The following is an 18,462-nucleotide window of genomic DNA, read 5'->3' on the forward strand; positions in this document are numbered from 1 at the left end:
CCAGGTAGGAAGCAAGTAGTTGTGTCTGGTTTCCAGGTCTGGTTTCCAGCATCAGCTTCCAGGACAGTGGATGACACAGTGCATGGTCAACTCCATGGGACCCCAACACTGAACACAAGAAACATGGAGAAAGATCTAGTGGCATCCTCCATCTGATATCTCATGACAAGATGCCAGGACCTTCATATGTTCCTGTGCATGTGCATACACATGTTCTAAGCACATGCATCAGATATTGAGAGTGCCCTTGGAATGAAAGCTTACCGCACTGTGCTCAGGGATGAGCTGTACAGGGCCATCCATTGGGGCCCTCATAGCACTTAATGTGGCTTGTGTGTTGCTGTTTGCACAGGAAAAGTGAAAAGAGGGAGGGTTTCCAAAGGTTCTGTGACACTGAGATGACTCTTCAAAGGACGGTGCCTGTCCATCTCTTCCCTAGAACATGAGTCTGGAAAGCAAGATCATAACATTTATTTGTTTATATGTCCAGTGAATAGATTTAACAAGGAAATAACGTTTTGCTATCATTTACTAGCCACACACCATTGCCAAGTCTTGTTCATCATCTACAGCAAAAAGTTTCTCCACACAATATGAAGATGCCCCCAAGCTGCATCTATTGCAACATCCAATGCTGTCAAACCAAGCCATGCTGTTTCTGCTTTCAACCTCCTGTGCCTTTAACTGAGATGGCTATATTCACTGCAAGATCACTTAGCAAGAATATCTGTCAAGAAATAATGAGTATTTGCCAAGCAACCATCTTAATCACCTCATTTCAGTTCACTTGTATATTTACAGCAGCGTGACAGCATGATATGCCTTGATTGGTATGCATGCAGTGGTTGCACGAGCCATGGTATGAATGGAAAAATGCTGAGCACAACACTGAACTCGGTATGCACAAGGGTGGCCACTTCTCCTGAGCATCAGCTCCTTTGGAAAGAAATCTGTTTACTGCCACAAACTCTTCTAACATGAACTTTTGTAAAAAATAAAGGATGGTAAGTAGAGTGGTTTTCAACCTCTACATGGATTTTTATGTTCTGAGAAAGATGACAAGAACAAGATTCTGGATGATTTGTGGAATAACAATTCTGCTCCCTGTTAGCTGTCCCATGTAGGATGCCCACAGTATAGGGGAATCTGAAAGCTATGAGCATTTCCCAGGATGCAGGGCTGTGAGTGCTGGCATTATTTGCATAGAGCCTGCTGCAGTGGATGAGACTCTATTTAGCATCCCCAGAAAGAGAATGAGGAGAGAAAAATGCTGTGTATGGCTGGGGATGCCTACGAGATGGTGCAGCACAGGTAGGACAGAATGCTGTCACTCTGGGAGCAGCCTCAAAATTTATGAGGGGCTGCCAGGAAACAGGTTTCCTCTCTGGAGGGGGTTTATTGGTGTGCGCTGGCTTTGTTTTGTTAATTAGATAGATACTGCATCCTCATGCTCATAGGTAGTGGTAACTCACTGCAAAGTAAGGACTGAGAAGTCAGAAAAGAGACAGAATAAAGAAAATCCACAGCAGAGTGTTTGCCATTCTCCAGCTTCTCTGTGTTCAATTCTCCTTCACCAAAGTGTTTTAATCCTTGTGTTTAGATTTTCCACCACACATTCATTTCAGATGCAGGCTCAGTGTTTTGAAGGGCACTTTGTAATGGTTTTACCCAGATTCAGATTATTTGCAATCCAAGGGGAAAGCATGCATTCTTTACAAGGCAAGTAGAAAACATATCTGAACACAAATCAAAAGAATGATTATGGCACGCACGGTCTGTACCTATTACTGAATCCCCAAGGCTCTTTCTGTTTATGTAGGTGCTTTTTCTTCTGCCGCCTCTGGTTGAACTGGGAGTAAACTCTGCAATGAATAAGAGTGGTTAAAATGGATAGCATAAAAAGATGAGACATTACTGAAAGATCCCATTTTTCAAACTTAGATTTAAGTGAAAACTACCGAAGGAGCACCTTGCAGTGGTCTCATGTTCTTTTTTCAGCACATCACAGATTTGCATATATATCTATCATACGGTGCTTTTCTGATCTCATTCCAATCTCAAGCAAGCTCAGATTCACTGTGTAATGAAAAATGGCATTTGCACAAAGTGGAAAGAAAAAGCATTGTTTCTACAGCACATTATGCTTTACACTGCTCATGAGACAGTGTTTCATGTCCCATAAAAAACATTATCTGTAACTTAGCATCCATGCCAGAGAAAGCAACACTGTGCCTTCAAAAGAGATGTCTTGTTTCTGAAAACACTTTATCTCTCACATTTCCTGACCCACAAGGTAAGCTGTGTTTATAAGCAAATCCACTCAACCCCCTAATGATGACCTAGAGTAAACATCTGACATGTACTGCTTTCAGGCTCCTCTTTGTTTAGGCATGAATTGTTCATTTTTATGTCTTTTGTACACTCCCTAAAGGAGAGACAGATGATACTAGGGATGTTTTACATTATCAGTTTTGGCAGAGGTTACGCCTGTGTTTATCTGATCCTCTTCTATTGCATTACAAGTGGTAAGATAAAATGCTGGGCATACAAAGGTCATTAATTTCAGGACATGTTTTCACAATGGATTTTTAATTTAAAATGTATTAGATGCAAGATGGCCAGTTGTCAAGGTTCCTAGTCATCTGCAAAACCTGTGGTAATCTTATGTAATAGGAACTGCCTTCCCATGTCTGGGGCTCACCACCCTTTAAAATATGAGTGCCTACTTTGTTTGTATGAGGAAACTGCTATGTTCCTGCCTGCTCTGTCACACTTCAATCAACTGTGACATCTTTGGAGAGTCCCATCTCAGCTGGGCACACCCACCTCTGCCTTCTGCAAAAGCCAAACAGAACAGCAACATCAAAACCTGTTAAATGTGAGTCTGAATGGGGCAACAGTGGGGGAAAAATAATACAGAGCTCTCTTGGGAAAGCTCAGTAAAATCAATACACAACTTTGAAAAGGGAAAAATAGCACAAAAAGTGTGTGGGGGTTTTTTTTGTTTGTTTTTTGGTTTTTGTTTTAGTGCTGGGCTTAAGATTTCTTCATCACTCAACAGGATATACAACACCACTTGTTTCATCTGACAGTAGTTGAAAATCCAAAAAAAAATCTATCAATAAAGCAACTTGCTGGCGTGCTCCTAAGCTCCATATCTTGCAAACAACACAAGATTTTTTTCAGAGAAAAAGGAAAAAACAACAACAATAAAGTACTGCATTTTTTTTATCTTTCTGCAAAAAGTATTCAGCAAGCTCTGAGATTGAGGCCAACAAACATCAAGCAGTTTTGTTAACAACCCTACATATGGCTGTGTATCTTTGACATTCTCTGGCAGACAGAGCTTTGGCAATGGAGTCATCCAGGCATTGGACGGGTGTCCTTTGCTGTCCAAATGGAGAACCATTTATATGTAGCTAAATTATAAAGCTGGAGGCTGAACTGCTGAAGGCTGAAAGAAATAAAATAAACAGATCTGTTCCAGACCTTCCCCCACTATTTTCTTCTAATGCTGTTTCCTATATGACTGTGAGGATGATACTCCCATGTAGACACTGTTCTTCTCATATCATATAAGGCAGGAATGAGAATTCGCTTTGTGACTTGACTTCCTGTGCTCAGCTGCCAGAAAGTAAAGAACAGCCCATGATGATGCTGCCTTTTTCCTCACATGTTTTTGTCATAATCTTGACTCCTCAATTTCCAGCCTGGAAAAACCTATAGAAGTGTAAAATCTCAGAGGAGCTGCATTCAAAGAACAAGACGTGGTGATTTTTCCCTCCTCTGTGAGATCACATCAGTCTTACCCTCAGTGAGGGAAGGAAGGATCACCTCCTTTCTGACACTTCAGAAACAGAGTTGAATTTCCTTATTCACAACAATTTTGCTTCGGATGCAAATGTTCTGGGCAGCTCCCTTCCCATTCCCTATTGGCTCTTCATATGGTCTTGGAGGCCCCAGAATATCACAAGACACTGTGCATTTAATTTTTTTTTTCTATGGCTACCTTGATTCTACCTCCACAGCTGTATGGGAAGGGATATGACAATGCGATATTTGCAAGACTTGATCGTCTCATCCTGTCTCCACTGCAGAACTTCTCATCCACAATGATAATATCTTACCACTGAGTGACTCCAAATAGCAGCAGCCAAACTCATGGTCTTCAATAAAATACGTCTTACTTAAGGGCTAATATGAACAGAAAAGAAATCACACCCCTGCATGTAAGACATAAAAACAGTTTGCAGGTAGAGTGGCAGAAAAAAGATTGAAGTCATTTTATCTAATATTGTCAGAAGCGCAAGCAGGTGAAAGCAAAGTCAGATGTATTTCTTTACTGGATGTTATGACCCCAGTGAATAATATAGCCATGAACCTGCACAGAGACAAAAGGAGGATTGGGCATCATTCTTGGGTAGGCATGACAACATGTTCGGTAAGTGTTTGGACAGTGCTCTCAGACATACAGTTAACCATCCCCCGGGCTCCAAGGATTTACTCGTAATCTGAAGGATTCCAGGGACTAAAACCCCTCCCGAACTGCTCTGGCTGGGAGGCAGCCTCCTGCTGCCTTCAGTTAATTAGTGTTACTTCCTGGTGCTCCCTCAACTGTTCAGAGAGCCCAACAACAAGCCGAGCAGGTGATACCTCTGCCGGGCATCTAGAAAGTGGCAATTTCCCATCTGGAAAAATCCTATCACTTCTTGAAAGAGGGTGAAGATGAAGCTGAAGGTGGAGGTGAATGAAAATGAGGATTAAGATGCCAATGAGGATAAAGATGAGGAGAAGGTGAAGGTTCTTCGGTCTTGGATGATGTTTCACACTAAACAACTGCTCTGTTTTCCAAATAAAAGCCAAACAAAAAATTGGTGGTCAATAATTTATTTGATCTTCGCTGCTTCCTTTCCCTGTCTTCTAGAAAAGTCCCATCACTGTGGTGATGTGTCCCAGAAAAACTTAGCATCACAGTGTGGGAGCAAATTCCAAGAAAGTTTTAGAGGCAGATTTTGTATCCCCTTCTGGAGGTGAGTCACACCAGACTTATCTGCAGAGTAAGACTGGTTCATGCTTCTGAATCTGGATCCTTTTGGCAGAAAGAAGTAGTCATCTTCACACCTATCTCCTGCATCTCTCTCCCTCAGCTGCTGTTTCTAAATGAGCCAGACAAGCTGTATTTTCTGTCCTAGAGAGATAGGTTGTAGCAGTTGCAGCAGTCACTGAGAAGATGACGTGTTTTAACAGAAGCAGAAGAAATCTTCATATAGATGCTGAGTATTTGTGTGGGTTTATAAAGCCTCTGGGAGGAGAGGCACCTCAGAAATATAAGATCACCATTAGTACCACTAAACACACAAAGCAAGAAAATTATATTTCACCTCGTACAATAAATTCACTCTTTTGCAACTTTGGCACATTGTAGCCCATCTCACAAAGAACATTGCACTGATCAGTTCATTAGACAGCTGCAGGAAACAGCTTGCAGTGAGGGAGAGCTTTCGTCAGTTGCTTTGGTGAAAGGAGGGAAGAGTGGAGTTGGGAGAAAGGAAGAAAAGAACAAGTTGTCCTCTTACTTCAGCAGCTCTCTATTTATCAAAAAGGAAAACACTTGGAATTTGTGTTGAAGAGACGCCACTGTCCATACTAATCCTAAAGTACACAGTGGCTTTTGGTAGCTATCTTCTGTTTCTTCAGGGCAATAGAAGAGACCAAGTTTCCCCCCAGCAGCCTGTATTGATTTGCAAAGTGAGGGAAAAGTGGGAGCTGAAGGAGAGGAGCAGTATCTTCCCCAGCCAATTCCTCCTGGCCCCGCATGCAGCTCCTGAGAGAATTGGAGCCTTCCTGCCAGTTTCAGAAGGCCTTGATGCAAGCACTACAAAAACACCTCCCAACATCAGATTCTAATTGTCCTGGGGTTTATTACACAAATACACCACTGAAAATGGGGAAAAGTAAAGGAAAATTTTTTTCTTCCTCCCTACTGTTTCTCTTCCCACTCACAGATTTCTGAACTTAAGGTACTTTTCTTTCACCTTGCTTTATAAATTAAGACTGACAATGCCATGTAAAAAAGGAAGAAAATAAATTAAAAGATCACCCTCATGTCAAAACCCACTGATAAAATACCATTCAAAAATCAGCTTTTTTCATGTCTATGGATTAACACACCATGAAAAGGCAGATATTAGCTGGTGACAAATGTGTATGAACAAGTAAATGCATGTGATTGTGTAGAAGATGAATCACATCTGATGGGATTGCTCACAACTAACAATGGAAAAAAGGCTTGAAATTCTTCTGGTAATCTCTTATTTAAACAAAAGCTATATAATTGAAAGCTGTCCAGCACTGGTTTTAATGTATGCTCTTTGTTTTTTTCATTTTACGTTTTCTCAGTAACCTGCACACAGAATTTTAGGTAGGACAAGTTTTTTTCTAGCTAACTCTTGCTTCATTGAAATAAATCCAAAACATTAGCCATGAAGAGAACTAGGCTTGATGACCTGAATTAGAATTGTACTAAATAGAGAGTTGGCTTTTAATGTATTTTTTTTTTTTTCCCCTGTGCTGAGTACAAGGGACTCTATCCAGTCAAAGACCTTGTTATGTGCTCAAACACCTCATCATATATATGCATGCCAAGCACCTTCTCAAGGCTGGCAATTAGCCTGTTGAAAAGAAATGGTTTCATCAGCTGTTGCATAAAAGCTGAAGGTCTGCACAACAGGCAGGTATAATCTCAGATAAATGCCATTTGTACTCACTTCTTTAACACTGTGAAGCATTGCTTATTATAGCCTTTGCTTCTAAACTTGTTTTATGTTGTTTACTCATAAAATGATTGATGTAACGTAACACAAGGGATATAAACCCGTGGTCACCTTTCTGCTCTCAGATTTGTCAAAGTGAGGGCTGACTGCTGGGCAGGAACAAATCCTCAGTGCAAGACTGTTCAGGCCACAAGCTCTGCCAGCCTCACTGATACTTCATCTTTTCTTCTACTAAAGCAATTACACCATGATATGGCCAATGCCAAGAAAATCTCCTTGCTAAAAATACTGAAAGGCCTGCCACAAAAGTGTGTGAGGCTCAGGTGCACCTTTTCTTTTATTCAGTAGTTTTGTGTTTGTGACTCCAAGCAAATAACGTAGACAGAGAAGTGAAAAAGAGTAAAAAGGCTTTCTTAAGAGGAGATAAAGGAGTGATAACTCATAGTGAGCATGGGTACAATGCTCTGCACACACGTAGGACAGAACTGCTCTACCACCTTCTGTCTTTCATCAGTGGATGGCAGACCTCTTTGATAGGAGATTGTCAAAGTTCAGTCCTAGCGCTCCTTACGTGCACATAAATAGGATGGTAATTCACTTGGATCTATTCCTACCTCTGTTATGTACTCTCTTATTTATTGCAAAAGCTATGTAATTGGTTTCCACATAAACAATAACAACAGACAGGAGATTATGTACTTTTAAAGTTGTAAACTAATGGAATGAATAAAAAAGGACTGAATAGAAAGCATAGGCAATTGTTTCTTCCGTCTCCAGATGTAAGACCTCTCTGACTGCATGGGCACTTACACTGGCCAAAATAAGACATGTTCTCAGGTTACAGCACTAGTTTTGGAAAGTAAATGGACCAAATGTGCTTGGGATTGTCCCAGCCCAGATGCAGGACCTTGCACTTGGCCTTGCTGAACTTTGTGACGTTGACATAGGCACACCTTTCTAGCCTGTCCAGGTCCCTCTGGATAGCATCCCTTCCCTCTGGAGTGTCAACGGTACCACTCATCTTGGTGTCATCTGCAAGCTCAGGCAAAAGTTCCTGGGAACTATTAAGAAGATAAGGATACGGTTACTTTAAAAGACTCAACCCGTATATGAATAACCTCACTTTTCAAAGTGACTCTGTGAGCACTGGGAATGGAAAATAAGGTTGTAGACAGAGTATTGCAACAGGTAGCAAGGTGGAATTATCATGCTATTGGGAATTTATCCTACCTTAGTGGTAGGAATCCTATCTTAGTGGCAAGCCTGGGCACCAAAAGAGAAGGAGAAGTCAGAAGGCCTCAGAAAAGCAGCCACTGCTGAGCTGGTGGGTGCACTCCCCACTGCAATTGTTTTAGGGCACTGATCCTCCTTAATCAAGTGTCATCTGTACCCTCGTTGATTTAAAGGGAGATATATAAGTTAAAGTACCTAGGTATAACTGCCTAATGCATGTCTTAGAAAGCAGTGGCATATCTCCTCCAAGTCTTCAAAAAGGGAAGACCAGTATTTTAGGCATCTTCATTATGTCATAGATATTTTGAAATTGGTGCATCTTTTTCTTTCCTGGCTGCCCTCTTATCAACCAGCTTAAGAAAAGTACACATATATTTGATGCACTGGCTTTGGTGATGTTGTTTTAGAGTTAGAAGGTAAGTGTTAAAACGAATGTACTCTCATGTAATTCCAGAAGAAGTCATTATGCTTTTTGCTATTGCTTAATTGGGAATTTTAAAGACACATGTGAAGAGAACATTCAGATTTTTTTAAAAAATGTTATTTATTGAATGGTGGTGCTTGTCATTAAACTGGCTTGCCATTAAACTGTACCCTCTGTATAACTCATTAAACTAAGTGGGCATTACACAGATGGTGACTGGAAAATTCCTGAATCCAGAGGTAAATTTGACCAGCTCATGCTTAGCAGTCAGAAGTCTTCTTCTAGAAAACTGATATATACATAAGTCATTCTTAGCTTTTAAGGACACAACTCATCTTAACCTCTTAAGTGCAAAGATTTGCCAAGATATTTCAGATATATTTCAGGTAATGTTGACACTCAAGTAAAGATGCCCTATTTTAAAATTAAATTAGAATGTTGCCAAAGCTTCTCCTGTTTATATCTGCAGCTAACTTTGTGAAGCTAAATCCCATCTATGCTTGCTTCAGTTTTTATCCTCCATGACTAGTCTTGGGAACAAGGATTTCTGTCCCTAAAATCCACCCTCTTAGAGTCCATGCCACCTCTGCTGCCATCTTGAATCCACCGCAACCAGCGTGATGGTGCCCCATCTCATGCTATCTGCTCTCTACACACTCCCAAAATTTTGCAAGATCCCTTCCTCCTCTACAGCTATGCACACTCTGTCCTGTGCAGTGCCAGTCTCCACAGCTTCATTTCTCTGAAGAGTCAGTGCAAGTGTGGGTACATCCAATTCACTACATTTTGTGGTTTCTTTTCTGCTAGTACCTTCAGACACTCAGCTACATATTTCACAACCTACCACCAGAGCTGGTTCACTTCAACTCTCTGTACTGACTGTCCCACTCCTCTCAGCTCTGGGCCTGGCATGATATGCTCTGGCAAGTTGTTTCAGCACGATTAGGAGCTGTAGCAGCATTCACCACGTTCCATCTCCCTTATTCATGCATCTCCAAAGTCTTGGTTTCTGGCTGGTAATTTCCTACTGTGTAGTCAGCTTCATAGTAAAGACTCATGTTCAGCTGCCTCTAAATGAAAGAGAAAGATGAAACACGTAAGGTAACATTTCTGGTGAAACTTCTGAATTTCCACTTTCACCTAGCATCATAGAATCATAGAATTGCTCAGATTGGAAAAGACCTTCAGGATCATTGAGCCCAACCACAATGTAACCATACTACCCTAACTCTAACAACCCTCTGCTAAATCAAATTCCGAGCACCACATCCAAAGTTTTTGAACACATCCAAGGAAGGTGACTCAACCACCTCCTTGGGGAGCCCATTCCAATGTTTAACCACCCTTTCTGTAAAGAAGTGTTTCCCAGTGTCCTAAACTTACCTTGGCCCAACTTGAGAAGAGACCTACCCCCCTCTCACTGTAAGCACCTTTCAGGTACCAGAAGAGAGCAATAAGGTCTCCCCTCAGCCGCCTCTTCCCCAGACTGAACAGCCCCAGCTCCCTCAGCCTCTCCTCATAGGGCTGATTTTCCAAGACCTTCATTAGCCTCGTTGCCCTTCTTTGGACCTGCTCCAGTCCACGTCCCTTCTGTACTGAGGTGCCCAACAGAGAGTTGAAGTGAAGGTGAGGGGCAGGATGACTTCCCTAGTCCTGCTCACCACACCATTCCTGACACAAGCCAGGATGACATTGGCCTTCTGGGCCACCAGGGCATACTGCTGGCTCATGTTCAGCCAACTGTCCATCAGAACACCAAGGTCCCTTTCCATCAGGCAGCTTTCCAGCCAGACCTCCCCAAGCCTGGAGGGTTGCCTGGGGTTGTTGTGACCAAAATGCAGGACCTGACACTTGGCCCTATTGAAACTCATGCCGTTAACCTTGGCCCATCGATCCAGTCTGTCCAAGTCCCTCTGCAGTGCCCTTCTTCCCTCTGGCAGATCAACACTCCCTCCTAACTTGGTGTCATCTGCAAACTTACTGAGGGTGCACTCAATCCCCTCATCAAGATCATCAATGAAGATGTTAAACAGAAGCGGCTCCAGTACTGAGTCTTGCGGGACATCGCTTGTGACCAACCGCCAACGAGATCCAACTTCATTGACCACGACTCTTTGGGCCCGGCCATCCAGCCAGTGCTTCACCCAGAGGAGCGTACACCCATTCAGACCATGGCCAGTCAGCTTCTCCACGAGAATGTTATGGGGCAGTGTCAAAGGCCTTACTGAAGTCCAGGTAGACCACATCGACAGCCTGACCCTCATCCACTAAGCGGGTCACCTTGTCATAGAATGAAATCAGGTTTGTCAGACAGGATCTACCATTCGTAAGCCCATGTGACTGGGCCTGATCCCCTGGTTGACCTTTAATTGGTCCGTGATGGTTCCTGAGATTATTCGTTCCATAACCTTCCCGGGCACCGAGGTGAGACTGATAGACCTGTAGCTACCAGGATTATCTTTCCGGCCCTTTCTGAAGATGGGCGTCACATTTGCCAGTTTCCAATCCACCAAGACATCCCCGGTTAGCCAGGACTGCTGAAAAATGATGGACAGTGGCTTGGCAATCGCATCTGCCAACTCCCTCTGCACTCTAGGGTGCAATCCATCTGGTCCCATGGACTTGTAAGCATCCAGCTTTTGCAGCAGGTCCAAAACTATCTCGTCATGGATCATGAAGGGCTTATTCTGTTCCCCATCCCTATTTACCAGTGCAGGGGGCTGTGTTCTCAGGGAGTAACAAGTCTTATAATTAAGGACTGAGGCAAAGAAGGCATTAAGTACCTCAGTCTTATCCCTATCCTTGGTGACCAGGTTGCCCTCGGCATCCAACAAGGGATGGAGATTCTCCCTAGCCTTCCTTTTGCTCTTAATGTGTTTATAAAAGCATTTACTGTTTTCCTTTACCTTAGTGGCCAAGCTCAGTTCTAACTGCGCTTTGGTTTTTCTAATTTTCTCCCTGCACAGCTTCACTACATACCTGTAATCCTCATAAGTAGCTTGCCCACTCTTCCAGAGATCATAAACTTTCCTTTTGTTCTTGAGTTCCAGCCAAAGGTCTCTGTTCAGCCAGCCCGGCCTCCTTGCCCATCGACTCGTCTTCCGTGACACAGAGATGGTCAGGTCCTGCACCTTTAAAACAATTTCCTTAAAATATTCCCAGCCTTCCTGGACTCTCACAGTCTTCAAAACTACCTCCCAAGGGACCCTCTCAACCACAGTCCTAAAGAGGTTGAAGTCCACCCTCCGGAAGTCCAAGGTGGCAGTTCTGCTGACTCCCCTCCATGGTTCAATAAGGATAGAGAAGTCTAGCATCTCATGATCACTTTGCCCCAGACGGCCTCCAACCTTTACATCCCCCACCAGACCTTTTCTGTTAACAAACAGCAGGTCCAGAATATTGCTTCCCCTCGTCAGCTCCCTCACCAGCTGTGTCAGGAAGTTATCTCCCACACACTTCAGGAACCTCCGGGACTGTTCCCTGTCAGCTGTATTATAGTTCCAGCAGATGTCTGGGAAGTTAAAGTCCCCTGCCAGAACAAGGGGGAGTGACCTAGAGATCTCACCCAACTGTTTATAAAGCATCTTGTCCACCTCTTCATCCTGGGTGGGTGGCCTGTAGCAGACTCCCACAATAACGTCAGTCTTGTTGGCCTTTGCTTTTATTCTGATCCATATGTTCTCAACCCTACCATCAACATTATTGATTTCCACACATTCATAGTCTTTTTCAACATACAGATCTACACCACCACCTTTCCTACCCAACCTATCTCTTTTGAAAAGCTGGTAGCCCTTCATCACTGCACTCCAACTGTGGGAGTGCCATCACTACGTTTCCATGATGGCAACTATATTGTGACTTTCTGAACAGACAATGACCTCCAGCTCCTCTTATTACCCATGCTGCTTGCATTAGTATAAAGACACCTGAGCTTGGTCTCCTTGCGAGTGGCAGTAACCCTAGTACCCTCATGACCACACTCAGGTGTTTCCACAGCCACCAACCTCACACCTGCCCTCGTGTTTTTCCTACAAAGGGGTGAATCATCCTCCTCTTCCACTAAGGCACAAGAAGATGGGGTCTTACAAACATATCCCTCTCCTGCAAGCACAGGGACGTTACGTTCAGGCTCCGTATTAGTGACCCCAGTTATACCCCCACCCCCCCTTCGTACCTAGTTTAAAGCCCTCTGAATGAACCTAGCCAACTTCCGTCCTAAGACTCCTCTCGACTGGTGGGAGAAGTCAGTCCTATCAGTTGCTAGCCGGCCCAGTCTCATGTAAACAGAGCTGAGGTCAAAAAACCCAAACCCCTGCCGGGCACACCAAGCTCTGAGCCAGGTATTAATCCGTTGACCCATTATATCAAATCCCTCATTATTCCCTATAGCTGGAGGAATAGAGGAGAACACAACTTGTGCTCTTGAACCCTTTACCTGTCTCCCCAAGGCTCTGAAATCCTTTTTCAGAGTACTTAGGGAAGTTCTGCCTAAATCATCACTACCAACCTGAAACAAGAGCAAGGGATAGTAATCAGTGGGCTGGACTAGGGAAGGAAGTTTCTTCCTCATATCCTTAACCCGGACCTCCCTATGTAGAGGGTTTGGTCTATATATTCGCCCTTCTGCTCCCTTCAGCAGAGAGTCATAAATAACAACGACCCGTTGTTTTTTCCTAGTCGATTAAGTTTTAACGCTAGGCGAAGACTGGTCAGACTTGGGGAGCACCACCAACTGGGGAGAACCATCATCACCACCATTGTCCAGTTGACCCTGCAGAGCACTGAACCTGTTTTGCAGGGGCAGCTGGGGGGATTGGGGACTCACCAGGATGGCGCGCCTGCATCACTCAGCAGGGGCCTTATGCCACTGCCCTACATCCCCCAATTCTTTGCCGTTGTTCCTGGGAGTTGGAGAGGATAGTGGGTTCACTGCAGCAGGAACACTGTCTGCATGTAGGTTCCCCTCTGTCACCTGTTTGCAAGGCGGCAGAGGGAGACTTACTTCGTCATCTGAGCTTGATCTCCTTGCCTCATCTGGCTGCTGAGATCTAGGGGCTGATAGGGTTTGGTACCAGCAATCAATCTCCCTCTCACATTCCTGAATGCTCCTCAGTCTCTCCACCTCATCCTGTGGGTTGGCCACAAGGCTGAGTAAGTAGTTTGCCTGGTCACATCGTACACAATCGTTGCCTCTCTCACCTAGCACTGCAAAGGCCTGTAATGCCCCGCTCTGGCACTCACTACAGCCATAGGACTGCATACCAGCACCTTGGTTTGGGGTGTCAGTCTGAGTACCCTCATTGTTCTGGGCAGCAGCCTTCCTTTCGTACGTGTGCGGGGCCTCAGTTTGGGTCTCCGCAGTCTTCTTGGCTGCCGCTTTCCTTCTGTTAGAGCACGGGACCTCTATCTGTGTCACCTCATTATTTCTGGCAGCAGCCTTCCGCCGGGACGCAGCCATGGCTAAGCAGAATACTTACCAGCACTGTAGAGGTAGCCACACGATTCACAGACCCGACCCTTCCTGTTCGTCTCTGGTGTCGTTGCCCTCCTCGAGGCTTTTCCACGGCACGGGGGCGTGAATGCAGCGCCGTTATCCATGCAACGCCCATGCACTGCGTCAGCCGCTCTCGCGAGAGCTGCCAGGCGAGAGCTGCCAGGCTGTTTCGTTGGCTCCGTGGTTCGCTGAGTGAAGGGACTGTCCGAAATCCCCTTGAACCTCGCGGTCGCTCGCTGCTGGTCCTCCGGGACGGCTCTGAGGCAGCTAAGATCGGCGATCAATGTCGTAATATTTCATTTTGTCTAGAACTTCATTTCATGACATGAAAATTTAAAGCTACTATTTTAGTTATATTTACAGTTTTCTATAAAAATCAAAACTCTGCAGCAATGTCTGGACAATGTTGAAATTAAGTATATCATAATAAAAGTAATATAACAAAAATAATATAACAAAATAAAAAATAAAAAATAGAAATATAATTTTAAAAATCCTAATTTTATTAAATTCTTTTTTGTTTTTCCAGATCTCCTCTTGTTATAAAATTCAAATTTTAAACCTGGACAGTAACTTAAAAAAGAAAAAAAATATATTTTAAACCTATTCAATTAAATTAAAAAAAGCTAAATGGTTAGAGCTTTTGCAACAACCTTTACTTTAACGTTAACTAAACACTGAAAATATTTGGAGGAAATTCCTGTGCTCAGGTGAGCAAGATGCATGCGGGGCAGTGGTTTGGCAGGTGAAACTCTGTGTTGCTATCTGAACTGTAAGGGTTGGCAGCCTGTACCACTCATGCATTATTTTTTTGCATGCTAAGGGCAAGTCTACAGGGCACATCTGCACTGCATATATTTATTTCAGGACCCTCAAAGCACATTTGTCGTGCTCACAAATAGCACTGTGTGGAGATATCAGTAATTAAGTGTATATATTCAGAAAATAGTCCTAGTGTATCATTTTCCAAAGCACGTAGATCACCTGGGAGTCATCACTGCAGACAAATGGATAAAGATCTGAGTTCAGCAACAGCAACAGTCAGCAGCACTGCCAGGGTATTAGGATCCATCAGAAACAAATTGAAGAATAATACCTGAGAGAGCTCAATGCAAACGTAGAATCACAGAATGGCTGAATTTGATGGGGATCTCTAGGTCCATCTGACCCAATGCCTGCAGTAGTAGAAACCCACAGGGCAGGGTGTCCAGGCCCATGTTCAGGGGACTTTCAAAGATCTCCAAAGGGGAGACCCCACAGCTTCTCTAGGCAGCCTGTGCTAGAGCTCCATTACCTGCACAGCACAGAAGTGCTCCTTACGCTCAGAGGGAACCTTCTGTGTTCCTGTTTGTGCCTACTGCCTCTTGTCTTGGCACTGGGCACCACTGACAGAGCCTGGCTCGGTCCTCTTGGAAACCAGAACCTTCGGGTATTTGTGGACCTGGTGAGATGTCCCTGAGACCTCACTTCTTCAGGCTGAACAGTTTCAGCTCTCAACCTCTCCTCATAAGAGGAAGGATCCTCCTTCAGGCCCTTCATTATTTGTGCCCATTGTTGGATTCTTTCCAGTATCCCAGGTGCCACTTGTACCGGGAGGCTCAGAAATGAACACAGTGCTTCAGCTATAGCCCCACCAATGCTGAGCAGAGGGGAGGGCTCACCTCCCTTAACCTGATGGCAATACTTTACCTAATGCAGTCAAGAATTCTGTTAAGAGTTCTTACTTGCAAGGGCTCACTGCTGACTCATACAATTTAAGTGTATGCTCTAACTTCCAGGGCTTGTCCAGGTGTCATTGTTCCATCCTACAGAACAGTAAAAATTAGGAACAACTTAAGACAAGGAAAAATTTACAGGGCTGAAAAAGATCTAGTGCTGTGAGATACGGTGAGGCACTGGAATGGGTTTTCCAGTGATGTAGTTGATGCTCCACCTAGGTGAGGCTAGATAAGGCAACATGATCTAGCTGTGGAGTTCCTGTTCATTGCAGGGGAGTTGTACTAAATGGCCTTCAGAGATCCCCCCCATCTCTAAGGACCCTCTGATTCTGTGTTTCTATATAGAATAGACTGGTTGGTGTTCTGGATGTGTTCTGCCCTGCAAGGAGCATCCCAAAGTCAATAGGAAGATGCCATGGTCCACCACTTGAGCACCACTGTTGAGGTATGTGCCAAATGAACATTGTGGCTGTCTCTCAGTGATTCTGCTGGTCAAGCACAGAAGAGAATGGAACCCAATGAACACATCTGTTGTGGTTTAACCTAGCAGCAGCTCAATGCCACACAGACATTTGCATACACCTCTCCCTTTCAGTAGAATGGGGGAGAGAACTGAGAGAAAAGAAAACAAAATAGAACTTGTAAGTTGAGATAAAAACACTTTACTAAGACAGAAAGGGAAGAGAAAATAAATAGTAATGATAATAATACAACAAATGATCACATTAAAGCAAAATAACGATAATAATAAAACAAAACAAATGATGGAAAATGCAATTACTCACTAGCTGCTGATCAGTGCTCAGCTAGTCTCCCTGGACAACTCCCTCAGATATTTAGATTTTCCACCCAACACTGTACAGAATGGAATATCCCTTTGGCCACCTCCTTGCACTCCCTCAGCCCCCTAAGACTGTATGAGAAGCTGAAAAACTGAAATGTCCTTGGCTCTGTGCAGCACTGCTCAGCAACGACTAAAACACTGATGTGTTATCAGCATTGTTTTTCTCCTAAAACCAAAGTACAGCATCACAGGAGACACTATGAAGAAAATCACCTCTGTCTGAGCTGAAAGCAGGACAGTATCAATTAATGAATGGCACAGAAAAGGCATGGGAAAAAATAATAAAAACATAATTAAGCAAAAACTGTCACAGATAAAATAACTGCTTTGTCACGAGGCACATAAATTGTCTTATAGAACTCCATGCTACCGTTAAGACCAAAGCCAGCTGTAGAAGAGTTGAAAACAGAACTAGGGGCAGCAGTGGGCTGCAGGTATGTGTCATGGTAAAACAGGTTTACGTAGTTTTCAGCAGAGCTGTATCATTGTATAAGGTTTTGGACTATCATATATAGCAGTCTTACAAAAAAAAAAGCAGTCTTGGACAAAAAAAAATCAAGAGTCTTTGTACTTTGTGAAACTTTAGAATCGATGGGAAAAAGTTCATACAAAATATTATATTCAATGAATAATTACTAAATCTGTTTAGGGAATGCCCTTTGGACAATGATAACATCTTAAGAATTTTGCAAACAGACTTTTAAATTATATTAAATTTGCATCAAATGTAACTTTAAAAAAAAAAAGACCTATAAGTATTTTTTGTACACACGTGAATAAAAACCGCTGGTTTCTCTTTAAAACCAGGTCATAAACATAGAGAGCCATCACGGGCTCTCCTCACTCCAGCTGTGGGTCTCACATCACAACAGGCAGAGCTCCCAAAACTGTGGGGCTTTGCTAATAGCACCATCTCCACAGTAGCAGAACAGTGCTACATCCCAGTGTGACCGCAACAACTGGGCCTGGCTGGTGTGGGTCTCTCTGTGTGGCTGTGGTGCAGGATGTGGCACTCCAGCTCCAGGCTTGTCCTGGCAGCATGCTGGGCCACTGTCCTCCTGCCAGCTCAGGTCCCCATTGCAAAACCTCATCCTGAAGCTTTTTGGAGTGATTTCTAGACAATCCTCATGGTCTTGCTACTGTTAAGCACATTCTATTTCTTCTTTTTTTCTTTTTAATAAGGTTTTTAAAAATCCTTTGTATGACTTGAAATGGCTAGCAAAGCCACAGCAGTTTGTGCAACTGAGCCAAGCAACTCAGGGCCAAGCGAAGGAAGCTGTGGCAAAGTACTGCCTGTGGGCAGCAGGAAGCTCCTTGCCTGGTGGGGTGACACTGATTCCAGATGCAACACCCTGGCGGCTCCATTGGTTTCTGAAAAATCACTTCTGCCTCATTATCATCTGTTTAGCTATCTGCAAAGTGTTCCCATGTTTATTTAAGGTGAAATGAGCTGATTTGCACACAGACATATGTGCCCTGCAGAAATTTCAACTCTCCTTGGAGGGCTAAGGACATACCAAGATGTCCTGCACTGCCTGCTCATGTCATATTTTCTTCATGGATTAGAAAAACCATACAACCCCTGCTTATATATGTATATATAAAATGATAATAATAATAATAATAATAATAATAATAATAATAATAATAAACCTCACCAGATTTATTCTGCACTGCTGCATACTGAGGCTTTTCTGAGCAGTCAGTAGATATGTATGTGATTTAAATGAAGCCACCTATTTTTAACACAATATGAAATCTATCTGAATATAAATACATTCCATGTGGCACTTTGTGGTATTATCTTGAAAATATTGTAATAATTAGTGGGGAGCCACAATAGAAACTCTCTTAATTCTGCACCGTTATCTTCCCAATCCTTGGCACTACATGAAACAGAGTGGGTCACATCTGTGGTACAATGCAGGACTTTGTTAAATGTACAGTACTGCATTATACACATATTCAGAACT

The 18,462-nt window shown here is 43.4% G+C and overlaps 1 long non-coding RNA gene across 1 annotated transcript; it reads right to left on the reverse strand.

Annotated features, from left to right (window-relative positions):
• Nucleotides 1-8,561: 8,561 nt before the first annotated feature.
• LOC146542150 (uncharacterized) lies at nt 8,562-14,028 on the reverse strand. Its single transcript, XR_014880594.1, has 3 exons — nt 13,911-14,028; nt 11,410-11,561; nt 8,562-9,500 (listed from the first exon to the last, which is right to left on the reverse strand). It is a non-coding gene; the product is annotated as an uncharacterized LOC146542150 (long non-coding RNA).
• Nucleotides 14,029-18,462: the final 4,434 nt, after the last annotated feature.

The sequence above is a fragment of the Meleagris gallopavo genome, chromosome Z (assembly GCF_905368555.1).
Source record: "Meleagris gallopavo chromosome Z, MGAL_WU_HG_1.1, whole genome shotgun sequence".
In the NCBI taxonomy this organism is placed as follows: Eukaryota; Metazoa; Chordata; class Aves; order Galliformes; family Phasianidae; genus Meleagris; species Meleagris gallopavo.